The sequence below is a fragment of the Crotalus tigris genome, unplaced genomic scaffold (genome assembly GCF_016545835.1).
Source record: "Crotalus tigris isolate CLP2741 ecotype Arizona unplaced genomic scaffold, ASM1654583v1 scf7180000024362.2655971311:6658466, whole genome shotgun sequence".
NCBI lineage: Eukaryota > Metazoa > Chordata > Lepidosauria > Squamata > Viperidae > Crotalus > Crotalus tigris.
In genome coordinates this window covers 3,967,655-3,981,870 of record NW_024100530.1, presented here as the reverse complement: position 1 = coordinate 3,981,870, position 14,216 = coordinate 3,967,655, and the positions used below count along the sequence as shown (strand labels likewise).

General features: G+C 36.0%; 1 protein-coding gene across 4 annotated transcripts in view; it reads right to left on the bottom strand.

Annotated features, from left to right (window-relative positions):
- Positions 1–14,216, bottom strand: part of CDH11 (cadherin 11) — a 109,419-nt gene that overhangs the window by 46,579 nt on the left and 48,624 nt on the right. For 2 of the 4 annotated variants that reach the window (XM_039327540.1, XM_039327543.1), the window contains exon 2: positions 12,789–12,908. The gene's annotated coding sequence lies outside the window, so the exon portion shown is untranslated. Of the gene's footprint in view, positions 1–9,791; positions 9,856–12,788; positions 12,909–14,216 lie in introns of all 4 variants that reach the window. The other 2 variants (XM_039327542.1, XM_039327541.1) reach the window with 2 other exon arrangements.

Here is a 14,216-nt window from a genome sequence, read left to right as displayed (position 1 = left end):
ATATTTCAATAATCAGGTTAGCCGGAAATCAAAGCAGAGCAAATATATACTGTGAGTAGAGCTGTGGAGCCACTCCCAAAAAAAAAAAAAAAAAAAGCTTTTCCTTCTGTCGCTCTTAGGCATTTAATAAAGATGGCAAATGGAACAAAGTAAAATACGAGAGAGAGCCATCCTTATTATTTGCCTTTTAGGCTGAGAATTTCTCCAATTATAGTGTGTAAAGAACGTGAAGAATATGAGAAGATTCTAAAGCTGTTCACATAGGTTCCTGCATACATTGAGTGGTTCAGCCACCCAAAGCATTTGCTTCTTGAGTTTGAACTTTAAGTGTGAACTTCTTAGTTGCACTGATGGTTTCTGATGCACGGAGCCATCCATGCTTGTGACTGGGTCTTTGGTCGATCACTGCACATCAGTAATGGAGTGGTGGGTGAGAAGCATGATCCCACTTCTATTTCAATTATGCCGTGAAAGCATGCTGGCATCTCTCCCAGGCTTTGCACTAGTTTTGACAAGAGCAATATGATGTATTATTTATATTCGATTGCCACAGTTATTCTGTTTCCTCAGTCTCCATTTAATTTGCAGGTAAGTGCAGTGTGGATCTAGTAAAGCCCAATTTAAACATGTAATAGAAGCAAAACAGCCCCCAAACTGAAATGACATAGAAATTGTCTTAAGGGAAAACAAGGGAGAGGGGTGGAGAAAAAGGACTAAAAGGTTCAGGAAATGAAAAATGGTTATAAATGGTTTTAACGTTCCTTTGCTGCCTTTAGGGAGATGCTCTTGAGATAAATGTGATATCAGCTGTCTGTTTTTAAATATAAACTCTGCTGGAATAGCAAACCAAGCAACATTAAACCAAAAAAATAAATAAATAGGCTTATTATGGAACAGAGTGATTGACAATATCATTTGAAATAATGGCTAGGCTTTTGGGGGAAGTTTATTCTAAAATAATAATTGTGTACTTGTGCAACTCAGAACTAAGTGAAAAATTCATAATTCACATTGTACTCAAAATACAATATTGCCGTCCCCTTTGCCCAGTTCTGCTTGATGTTATATGATGAGGTTGTTGATGGGACCCAGGAGGAAATAATCCATGTCAAGTAACTGTCTTTTTGTCACTTATTTTCACCCAGTTCTCATGTATGTTTTGTTCAAGGTCAGGCTTAGCCTAAGAACATTCCTTTTTGCATGCACACTCTACAAACAACAAAAATACTGTGGCAAAAATCATTGTAATTTATGATCTGTCTGGCTCTAATCCAAATATGTAGCAATTCTAAATAGCAGTGTAAAAATTCTGTCTTTTAGATGAATAAGCCTCAGGGTTGCTGAAGGTACCAGAAATGCAGAACATTTTCCTATCAATTAGGAATTAATACAACCCTTAAGAATGAATTTGTTCTCCACAGTTTTGCTCTACATCCTTTTAACAGGTTGCATGTTACTTTCTGTTTTGTTTTTAGATTTACAAATTGCTCTTGTCATCCAAAGAAACAATTAAAGGTTTGATTGGAGTTTTTCGATCATCGATTAGAGAGCACATCCACACAAAAGTTACTAGCCTGAGCAGGTAAGTGAAAATTCGAATACTATCATCAGTTTGTCTTTTCTTCTATCTAAACATCTGCTAGTGGGGAGGAGAATATTTGACCTCTGACACTTTTTCTTGCCACAAGCAAATGATTCATTCAAAAGAATCATTGGTGAATCAAGATTTTAGCAGCAGTCTTGTTCTTAGGGAGAAATGATTAATAGTCTTCCCCAGTCTGGAGTTTGTGCAAACTGTTAATTGTTGTGTGTGTGGGGGGGGGAATGCCCACCATTGTATGAACCAAGGCTGAAAAGCTTTTGGAAGTTGTACTGAGCAGAAATCTTCTCCTTCTCTTCATTGGTATTTTGATTATTCTGATGAAATTTAATTAAAGACTATTTTGAATTTTTTTGAGTTGGTAAAAGAAATGGATGTGTGTTTGTTGGTGTCTCTGTACTTATTTAGTTGCTTAGGCCAAGAGATGTATCTGAATGTCTTATCTTTACTTGTACAGTCTTCTCTCCAGCTTTCTGCTGCTTCCCTGGCTTTTCACTTTTTCATTCCCCAGGACAGGTCTCGGAAGAGAATTCCTTCTACCTGGACCTTGTTTCTGGTGGGAATATATGAGCAGCCATATAATGGAATGCTGCGTAAATGAAAACAACCCAACAAGAGTCACCTCCATCCATTTTCTGCAAAAATACAGGTAGTCCTCAACTTACGAACACAATTGAGCTCAAAATTTCTGTTAAGTGGGTTTTGCTCATTTTACGATCTTTCTTGCCACACAGGTTAAATGTGATCACTGCAGATGTTAAACTAGTAACACATTTGTTAAATGAATATGAACTTCCCCACTGACTTTGCTTGTCAGAAAGTCTCAAAAGGTGACCCCAGGACACTGCAACTGTCCTAAATATGAACCTGTTGCCCAAAGTTTGAATTTTGATCATTTGAGCCTGGGGATGATGCAACAATCATAAGTGGGAAAAACCTGTAACTTCGAACAGTCACTAAGGGAACTGTTGTAAGTCAAGGACTCCCTGTACGCTCAACAAAAACGTCAAGAAAAAGTCCCAAAGATGCTTTTTTTCCCCAAAAAAGTTTCACTTCTTATCCAAGAAGCTTCTTCAGTTCTAACTGTTTTCAAGGAAAACCTCAAAAAAGTCCAGTTGTCTTCCAGAAAAAAAGCATCTTTTGGGCAAACATGACCTGGATGATTGAGAATGTCCATAGACATCAGGAGAAAGTGAAAACTGAAATGCTGAAACACCCTGAAAATAGGCTAGAAAAGTAGATATCCTTTCTGTCTCAGGAGGAACCTTTGACAAATGGCAAAGCGGGGGTCCTTGGTGCTCTCAGAGCTTGGTTGTTTTCTTACAGACCTTGCATTACCCAAACTAAGTAACATCATCAGTAAGGAGTGAGATATTGTCTCGACTTATATTCCAATGGCTTGCCCTGTCAGTGTTGGTGGGAGCAATCTTGGAAGTTCTTTGGTTGGGCTGTTTATTGTTAGGTTATTTGGCAGTTCCTTGATTGGAGTATTCTTTATTTTTTGACTGTTGGTCTTATGTTAAGTTTGGAATCAATGTATGTTCATCTGGGTGTTAATTTCTGGTGTTTTGGTCTTTTTGTTCCCCTTTTGGCTTGTTGATTGTCTCTTTTGCACAGTATGCACAGTATGATTGTGTCTATGTGTCCATTGTTGGCTAATTTGTCAAAGTGCCAGACTTCTAGAAATTCTCCTAATGTTTTTGTACTTGATCTAGGATAGTGGAAACTATGGTTAAGTCCATATGTTGTGAAATTAAAACGTTTTCAACATGTCTTCTGGCTGGTTTACTTAGGATGCTTTGGAGGGCTTTAGTTGGCTTGCTTGCTACTCTGATTTCATGTGTTTGTAATAGACTGTTGGTAACTTCTGAGATGTTTTTGATGTATGGCTTGTATTGGTTGTGCTATATTGGGTTGTGTGGTCATGCAATTTTTGATGAAATTTCGTGGATATCCTTTTTGTTGGAAGATGTATAGATGCTCTGTTTCCTTCTCCTGCTGTGCAGGGTTGCTGCAGTTTGTGCACATTTAAATAAACAGATTCAGAATTGCATTTAGGATTAGGTAAATTCAAGAGACAAACTTCCCAATTTCCTCACTTCGTTTGGAATAAAATTTCTCCAGGTATTTTTCTACAAACGTATCTCATCACTAGCAATGTTGATAACACAAATTTTCTTTCTTCCTCAATCTTACATAATCAAACATTGATGTACAGGATAGCAAGGAGTAACCTTAGCAGCTACTTTTTAAAAAGTATATTTCTTCAGAGTAGTCTTTTTCTAGAAATGTGAAATTGTAAGCTCAAAAAATTCAAGGAATAGTTTTTGCTCAACTCCTGAGTATACAGCCTCTCTTTTTCCCTCTTGCACACACACAGATACAACCTCACATTACAGTAATTGCATAATCACTGCCAATGTTTATGAAAGTTGGAGAAATTGACAGAACTCAATAGCCAACAATCTTCTCAAAAGTTTAGTGCCATTTTCATTCTGGTTTATGAGATCATTTAATAAATAGCTGATACTTCCTGACACAGGAAGTATAATGACTAAAACTAAAATTCAACAATTGCTTAAGAAGCACAAAATACGCAAAGCAATGCCTTTCATTAAAGCAGTCTCTGCTGGTATAAGTGTGATTTATTGAAGAACTTACTTATGCCTAGGCTGAAGCCAAAGCAGACAGTCTCTGGCCATTTTCTAAATCTAACATGAGATTTCTGAATGTGCCCTTGTACACACAAACAAATTACCCCTTCGTTGTTTTGAAAAAATTGGAATATTGATGGATTTCTTGTTTAATTTAGTTCCTGTCTTTTAAAGCTTCCCGTCTTTCTGATTTGTCTGATTTATAATCCCAGTCAGAGGTAGAGTGACATTTATGTATATTTATTATACACATGTGTCCTGTCCTTTAATGTTTTCTTGTCCTTGGGATTTATTTATGGGTTTTTTTCTCTATGCAAGAACCAGACTCAGAAGCTTAACTCATGTATTTACATATGTTTTCTGAATCATAAATTTTCTAAACACAGTAGCTCTTCCTGTCCTTAAAACTTCAGTCGTTTTCTTTCTTGCTGTTATTCCCTTTTGACTCTATTCAAGAAATACCAGCAGGAACTAGCACATTTCAGGAGTTGTAATTCTGCAGGTCACATGTCACATTTAACCTTCTTTGAAATCCCATGATGATAAATTAACCTAAAGAGATGGAAGAAGCAGACAGGAGCAGAGTCATCCCCAGCATTATGTGCCCCTCTGCATATATAGAAAAACCTCTTTTGGAAGACAGATTGTCTAATCATGGGGGGTGTCTCTTTGGTTGGATGATCTGAGAAAATCAGTGCCTACAACTATGTGGACAAAGTTGTTAAATGTAGTTGTTCTTTCAACTGTAATTGGTCTCACTTGGAGCACACAATTCCCTTGTGTGCTTACAAGTTGAGTAGAATGGTCCTGTTGTAAAATGAAATGGGGAAGGGGAGAAAAAAATACTTAACATTCATATATCCCCTGATATTAGATTAAAAAAAAATTGCCATAACACTGAGCCGTGTTCAGCTTTTGGGGTCACCAACAACCTTTTCTTCTGCAGCCACAGTGGGTCTAAGAAATCTGCTCCTTTGTCAGAAGTATCAGAAATAACCATCATTCTTTAAATTACTAATACATATTAAGTTCCTTTCTCTCTACCTCGTTTTTCTAGCCATTGATAAAAAGTATTTCCTGTTCTAAAATATACTGAGTCTTCTTTCTCTTTCATTTTCAATGTCAACGTGTCCATTTCTGTACAATCTAGAATTTTTTTGATTAACTCTTCCTCCGTTGATAATTTTGCAAATTTTCCAGTGTTGAGAGAATACAATTCTTGCTGCAGTTATTACATATAATATTAAATATATACATTGTTTCTCATAATTTCCTACAATTGTACCTAATAAAAATAATTCTGGCTTAAATCTGAGATACAAGGAAATATTTTTGTTCATATCCATAAAATTCAAAGCTTTGACATACAGTAGTGTGGTATGGTTTCCTTACAATAAGTTGATGATTATGATTATGATGATCAGGATAGATAGATAGATAGATAGATAGATAGATAGATAGATAGATAGATAGATAGATAGATAGATAGATAGACAGACAGACAGACAGACAGTATAACTGAAAGATTAGGATGGAGCTGAAATATAAATAATAAGTACTATTCTGTGAGAGGTTTTGAAACATCCTTTTACCCACAGAACCAAAGCATACTAGACACCATTATTACAAAAGACAGAGCAGCATTATGATGTCAGGAACCAAGTGAGAACATTGTCCTGTGTAAATATAGACTGTAAATGTCTCAACATTAAAAAGACCCTTTTTTCAGTCAAAGTTCTAGATTAGTAATGGAATGCTGGCTGTTTAAGGTCTATCTAGTCATTTATTGACTGTTTTCTTTAAAGAGAAATCTCATTTCTAAGGTATCCAGGATGGCATACATTTTTGTCAATGGATATTACATGCTTTTTATAAAGAATAGTTGCCCAATTATTGTATTCTATTGACTATTTATTCTATGCTGGTCAGACTCTGCACTAGGTTACTATCTCATGTTCTGGGGACTCATGACACTTGATGAAGGATTCAGATAGAACACAATCAAGACCACAAGTAATATTCTAATTTGATAACTTTTGACATTTGCAACTTTTTTCCATGCACCAAGGATGATCAAGCACTATAAATCACTTTGAGGGTATGTTTGTTTTGTTTTGTTTTGTTGTGAGAAGGGAAAACTGCAGGACTATATGATAGGGCTCTTAAAGTACCTGAAGGAGTATAAACAGATTCTATTTCCCAGTATAAAATTACAATTCTAGAAGGAAAATATCAGCCAAACGTTAGGAAGATCTTCCAGGTTATAAGAGCAGTTCAGAAAATGGAGTTGCTTAGTCAACTAAGGAGATGATAAAGTCCCTTTCACCGGCTATGTTAAGCGTAGAGTATATGCTGCTCTCTGTTGAGCGGTTTTAATTTGAATTTCTGAACAGAAGAGGGAGTATGATTTGCTTTCTTTTCAAGTCTGATTTCCATAATTTCTATGAATAAGGTCCTGCTGATAAACAGAATATTTTCTAGGGAAACACTGATGCATTACAGCTACGTGTGGCTTTGCAAACAGCTTTAAAAGTCCCCAGATGCTAATGCCAGAACAACTTGCTACCTTTTCTCTAGAACATTTATTTATTTACTTAAAAGATTTATATGGCTGCCCATTTAAGAACTCTGCTGGCTCACAACAACAGGAAAACCAATAAATATAACAATCACAAGACCATAAAAGACTGTGAAATAATAAGTATTTCCAGAAAATGGCAGCTTGGATTAATTTCGAGTTACTGGTAGCTTCTTCAGCTATTTGTTGTTTGGAATTGAACTCAGAATTTCCAAAATTTACCATAGAAAATTCTGCCCACTGCAACACTACTATAATTGTACTTTCCTGGGTATAGAACATTCTACTAATACCAATGATAAATTTATGTTTGGTATGTTTAAAAAATATTTACAATCCAAATAAAATAAAAGTTTAGATACCTGATTAGATAGATTAGATAACCTTTATTGTCATACTGACACACATTAAAAATAAAATTCTGTTGCCTGTTCCCAAAAGTGTACACATACATAACACACATGTAGACATTCTATATATATTCATATGTGTATATACATATGCATGCAATCTTAATTATCAACAAAAAGCAAAATACATATGTATCTTTCAGTCACTAGAGTCTGCACTTCATACAGTCACTAGATCAGCACACCAATGTATTAAATATTGATCAGAAATAATTCACATACAGATAATACTATACAATACAAAACAATTAAATCTAAGAGAAGACAACAAAAATGTGTTCTTATTTACAAAAGTATAGCCACGTTTAATAACACTCCTGGAATCTTACAATTTTATTTATCATTAAGTCTAGCAGACCTTCTTGGGAATATAACTAATACTAGAACAGTCCTTTTCTGATGAATTCCAGCATAAACATTGTAAGACAAGACACTGTATTTTGCTGGGTGTAGCTCTTGGTTAGTGCATGAAAAAGCCAACAAATAAATTTTCAAATAATACCATATTTAGTTTGGTCTAGGTGTGAAAGATTAGTCTTGGGATAGTTTAGAAATTATACAATTGTAGCAACATCATAAAACTTTATAATCTATTTCTGGGCAACCTCGACTGAGCTTAAAACATTATCCTGTGATCCTAAGACTTTACTGTTGTGTAGAAATATCAATGATAAAGTCAATATTCTGGACAAAAGAGAGACATTTCAACGACATTTGGACCTCAACAAACAACATTTAAATAACCTTGGAAAATCTAGAACACATTTTCATATCATGCCAAAGCAACTGAATTGATGGGTCCTTGACTTTATCAGGAAGTTCAATTTCCTTATCTAAATGACATAATCTCCATGTTACATCTTCCATTTACTAGCTTTTTTTAGATTGCTGAAGTGAAAGAACACAAAAGATTGAAAAGTGTTTATCTTCTTTTCATCTCCTAAGCCTCATGTATATGCAGAGGAGCATAGAGTGCTGGAATTGCTATCATATTTTGTGATCACTAGGATTTCTGATTAGAAATTCATTTATGCAAGCTTGGAAAAAATGTAAATAATTAGTAAATTAATAGAGACATAATAAAGTTTATCGAGGGAAATAAGCAAAGCTGTTATGCACATGTTAGATTTTCAAGCCATTTACCCTCGTCTGGCTGTCATTTGTTCCCTTCTCCCTGCCAAGCTAACTTCTGGCTTTTTACAATAGAGAACTAGCTGTAGCTTTGTCACAAAAAAATTGAACTATGCAGAAGTTGCACATGTGTGTGCATTTTAAAGGATTATTTCATCATGCAATCATCTCTTTAAAAGTCTAGAATTTCTCTAGCCTCCCCTAGTCCCCTTAAGTACTAAGGAAGACATCAGGAACTATTTCTTGAGCCAAATCCATATGCAAAGTGCATATTTAGGTGGATTTGATGCAGTACTTTTTGCCTGGATGATAATATTTGCCTGTGAATATTTCATCTTTCAGTGAGCTTTGATGATTTTGATATTGAAACAGGAAATTTCTTTTCTGAGTGGGCACAGCAGGAGAGAAAAATCTTTTCAAACAGAAGTACCACCACCACAAAAAAGATGGGGTTAGAAATGGAAAATGCAAATCCCATATAGATATTTAGGTTTACATGCCAGTCAATATAAGCAAGGCTTATTTGCTTTTCCTTTGTGGGAGTGGAGAGAATGATAGAAATATGTGGCAATGCGAACATACAGAATCACTTAGGCAAGAAACAGCATTACATCCACCACAATTTCTCTTGATTTTCAAGTTTAAAATACCCAAGAAAATCAATAGAATACTTCTGGGGACTAACTCCTGCTTGAACCTGTTCAGTGTCTGAAAGAAGGACTGACAAATTGCTTTTTCTTCCTTGCTCTACAATTTTTCAGAATGAAAATAGCATCTCTGCTTTAAAATCCTAGAAACAGGATGTTTCAATATTCTTAATATCTCAAACAATGAGATATTTCAAGTGAAGATTTTTTGCATCCCATGAATCTAATAGATGAGAGAGAGATGATAGATGATCAGATAGGTCAATAAGTTGATAGATAGATAGATAGATAGATAGATAGATAGATAGATAGATAGATAGATAGATAGATCGATCGATAGATAGATAATAGAGAGAGAAGATGATAGATAGAAGATGAGAGAGAGATGAGAGAGAGATATCCATTGGCAAAGTGACTGTTAGAGTAGTGAATCACTAACAAGCTAACGGAACTGTCATCATGACTCAACCACTTTGGGCTCAGTTTCATGAGTCTACAGTCTGAAGAGATTTCAATGTCACTCAGCAAGTCTCCTTAAAATCTCCATGGCATTCCTGCTCTGCTTTGTGTTCTCCTTCCTCTAGAGGTTTTTTTTTTTTTTAAATGAAAATAGAGCCTTCCAGGAAACTCACTATGATGTGGCATTTTGCTTGGGTTTAATAAAGACATCTATTTACTATGACTTTTGGATATTTCTTCCATGCACCCCATAACAATGGATGTCCAGGCAGTTCATAGAAATTAGATAATATTCTTCTATTTGCAAAATACCTTGTTGACTTTTCAAGACTGTGATTGTGCATCCATTGTCTCCCGCTGCTGACTAAAATAGATTCTCAAACCAAGGCCACCGAGAGAGAAAGAAAACAAAAAATAATAATAATGCATTTATATCTCCTGTTTTGAAGTGTTGTGGGTACAAAGCCTGGCAAATTATTTCTATTTCCCTCTACTTCCTTGTTGTATCTCTAGAACCCTTTTACAGAGTTTCCAGAGAAATAAAAGTCCTTGTTAAGGCGCACACCAGGGGCTGTTCATTAAGTAGCTGCTAGCCTTTTCTCTGCTTCAGCTAGGCAGAAGAAAAAAATATACTTGGTGGCAAGTAGACTATTGAACAAAATCAAAGATGATTGAGAGATCAAGCTTGAAAATGCTTAATTTGACTTTCTATTTTCTCCAGAGTTTTCAGCCTTTGGAAAGGAGATTTTGTTTTTCAAGCTGCTTGAAGATTTCAAGCATACATTCCCACCAGTGCTGATTCATATGGATGTGCATTTACTGTTGTATTTCTTATAAAGGTGAAAATATCCATACACACCACATCTATTTTTCTAAATTATTTGGCATTGCAATTGCTCCTTTTGAATGACAGACTATTGTTTTACTAGGAGACTATTACTGTGGTTATGATTTTTTTTAAAAAAAAATAATTTTAATCTACTATATCCACTTTACTGTATTTCTATATTGCTACGGGATTCTGTGATGCTAAAAGATTTGGGAAAATATGAATCAAAAAATAAACAGCTTGTAATATAGAGACCTCACATCATCTCTTAGCCCCTGCTTACCATAGCATATTTTAAGTGGTGCTTAAGTTATAATATGGATTAATGGAAGCCTGGTCCATGTCAATTCTGCATATTTTCACTTATTTATTCATCTTGCTTAACTTCTGAAAGAATTAGTGAAACATTTCTGTATAGACATAGGAAATCCATCATGGTTGTTTTACAGATGTTCTATCTGGTGTTTCCTTAATGTATGGACTTCGCTGAAAGTACTTATTTGAAACATCATTAAACCACACACAACACTTTGTACTTCTAAGCAGTACACAACAACAAAAATGTGCAATAAATAAATATATCAAAGATCTGATATAATTAAAAAATACTTTTTTAAAAAAATGATGAAGTTAATGTTTTAACGTTTATGGACTTTAGTAGCTAGAAGCAATAATTATTATGCCATTAGCAACATGGCATAGTAATGTGCTCTACTGAGTCATTTGTGATTTTGCAGATGTTCTTAATATGAGATTATTTAAGTTTGTGGATACTCAACACACATTAAAACAAATATCTATCTGTTTGACTACCAAATGGGGTTTATTGATCTGTGATTCTAATTGCTCCAGTTTGCATTAGCTCTTGATTGAAAGGTACACTCACTTGCTTTTCTTTAAGAAATTTCACAAAGCCTGTCATTTAGCTGCCAGAAATGAGATTATGAACAGTCAAGGACATTTTGAGCAGAACTGAAGCCACTATCAAGCAGAACATCACCGTCTTGACAATGAAACAATATAAACGAGTCTGCTAAATACCGCATGATAATGTCAGAGTTGCCTGAATCTTACTACAGGCATCTAAGTTCAAATGAGGATATAATGTTAAAAGTATCTAAGGAGGTTTGTGGCAAGCATGATTGATTACCTGTATGCAAATGTGCTCATGTTGGAAAGACTTCGGAAGACTTTGGGAAAAGAAAGTCTGCCACGGAAATGGTCAGGTAAGAGATAGCATGATCCAGCACTTGGATAGTGGGTGGGAGGTTCAAAGAAAGCTAAGAAGACCCTCAGAAGAGACCCTCCACCTACACACCTCAGTTTCTCAAGCTCTAAAGAGATATGGAGAGAATTGTACCTTCAAAAATTGAGGTCAGCCTCAGCAGGAATCATCACCATCTGAGCTAATTTTATTTTGTTGTAAACCAATGTTTTGACAGAATTTTAAAGTTTGAAAGTACATTTTTCCCTTTCCATCATCTTTTTATAGCCCAAGGAACTAGGGAAAGTCTCCTCTGAGCTTCTTACCCCATCCACTCTCCATCTGCAGACTATGCTGTCTCTTATCTGACCATTCTCTTGGCAACATCTCTTGGCCCAGTCTCCAAGTTCTTTCCCACATACCATTATAGAACCAGTAAAAGAACCAAAAGGGGAAAAATGGAAAGAGCTAAAAAAAAAAAAGAGAGAGAAAGAGAAACGCATTCAGAGGGAGAGAGCTGGACGATCTGAGGATCACCCCCACTTTGAAGCTTTCAAATTCCCAGGATCATGCTAGCCAAATTCTCTCCTTTTACAGAATACAGAATAACAAGAGTTGGAAGGGAATCTTCTAGACCAGGGGTCTTCCAACTTGGCCCTTTTATGACTTGTGGACTTCAACCCCCAGAATTCCTCAGCCAAACTTGCAGTAATGGAGCACCCACAACTTTTGGAGGCACGCCAATCCATTGATTAAGTGTTCTCGCTGTCAGGAAATTTCTCCTTAGTTCTAGCTTTGATCTCTCTTTAATGATCTTCCATCTGTTACCTCATGTCCTGCCCTCAGGTACTTTGGAGAATTGGTTGACCTCCACTCTTCTCTCTGACAACCTCTCAATTATTGGAAGGCTGCTCTCATTTCACCCCCCCCCCCCCGGTCCTTCTCTTAAGGTTAGACATACCCAGTTCCCTCAACCATTCATCATACACTTTAGCCTCTTGTCCCCTAAACATCTTTCTTGCTCTTTGCACTGTTTAGTGTTGTGTTTCTTCTCTTCTTTTTGGCAGTTAAAAAGCAAACTTTACTGTCACTCTCCTTGCTCCCCAGATATAAAGGACCGACATTTCATGCATCAGGCATTCTGGCAATGTCACAATTATAATCTAACCAATCTGGAAGGCAGCTTGAACAAAGCTGCAATAGGTTCAGAATGTTCTAGTATTTTACAGCTGTACAGAGATTGACTAGTGCAAGCTTTTGGAATACAACATCTTACCTTTAACCTTTGGAAGCTTGTTGCCAGTTAAAGTACCATATTCCATCCATTTGAGAAAATTAACAGTTCCAGTAAAGCTTGTGTTTATGCACAGATATGCATTTAATCACCCAAGACTTTCTGAAAAACAAAAAGGGAGGACACAGAAGTAAGTCAAGATTTAAGTTAGAGTAACAACAGAGATGCCCAAAAGAAGACATTAACTTTTAATTATCCTTCCTTCCCTCTCTGTGCTGCAGAAAAGAAACAGCATCTTGGGCCCAAATTAGACTTAACAAATAACAGATGCAAAATGTTCCCATAATTAAAGCAAGAGAAACCAGGTCAGTATCCCTTCAAAGTAAAATGGACATTCATAAAAGATATGCTCAGGAGCATCATCATGAAAACAAAATTCTACAGCACTAGTAGAATCTCATTGCTGAGACTTAGTTATTCATTAGGTGGATCCCCATATTTAATATTTCTGGGTGCTGAACTACAAATTAAGACAAAATAGGCATTATTACTTGGCGTGGAATGGCATTCAGTTTAATCTCTAAGGCAGTGATTCTCCACCTTGGCAACTTGAAGATGTGTGGGTTTCAACTCTCAGAATTCTGAGCGATGAAGTCCACACATTTTCAAGTTGCCCAAATTCAGAAACACTGGTCTACAAAAGACTTTAAGGACTGCAAAAATGGAAGACTGAATAACAGAGTTGGAAGGGACCTTGGAGATCTTCTAGTTCAGCTCCCTCCTCAAGCAGGAAGCCCTGTGCCATTTCAGACAAATGGTTGTCCAGTCTCTTCTTGAAAACTTCCAGTGTTGGATCACCCACAACTTCTCAAGACAAGTCATTACACTGGTTGTCACATGCAGCCTGCAGAAGACGGTTGCCCATCCCCAAGAACAAACTACAGAATTAGGAAAGTCGGGATTATTTCCAACTATTCTTTTTGTTGTGACGTGGTTTATTGTGGCTTCAAATCCTGCCTTGGACCATTACTGTATATACTGACCTTTTCTAAAAATAAATCTCTGAAAATGTCTTTTCTTCAACTTAAAGCACTCTATTAAATGTAGCTGAAAATGCTTTGTGAGACTTAAATCTACAAACATTCAAGAAGTGTAGAAGAGCTGTCTGGGAAATGCCTGGGGAATTTTTATCTAAGGATTTTGTCAAGAGGGAACAAAAAAAAAATCCATCTAGTGGGCCTATCTCAAGATAGCATGTCATGAAGCAACACACAATACTGGGTTCAGACTTTTTTTAAAAAAAATAATAATCCCTAATAACTCCTGCCGGGACTTACTGTAATTCTCAAATAACACGTCACAATATCTATTTGTAGTTGTTTTTTTAAAATGTTCTTTAATCAGCTAAGTTCTTTAAATCACACAATTTTGTCCCGGTTCAACGTTTGCAGCATTGGAAGTCCCATTGCA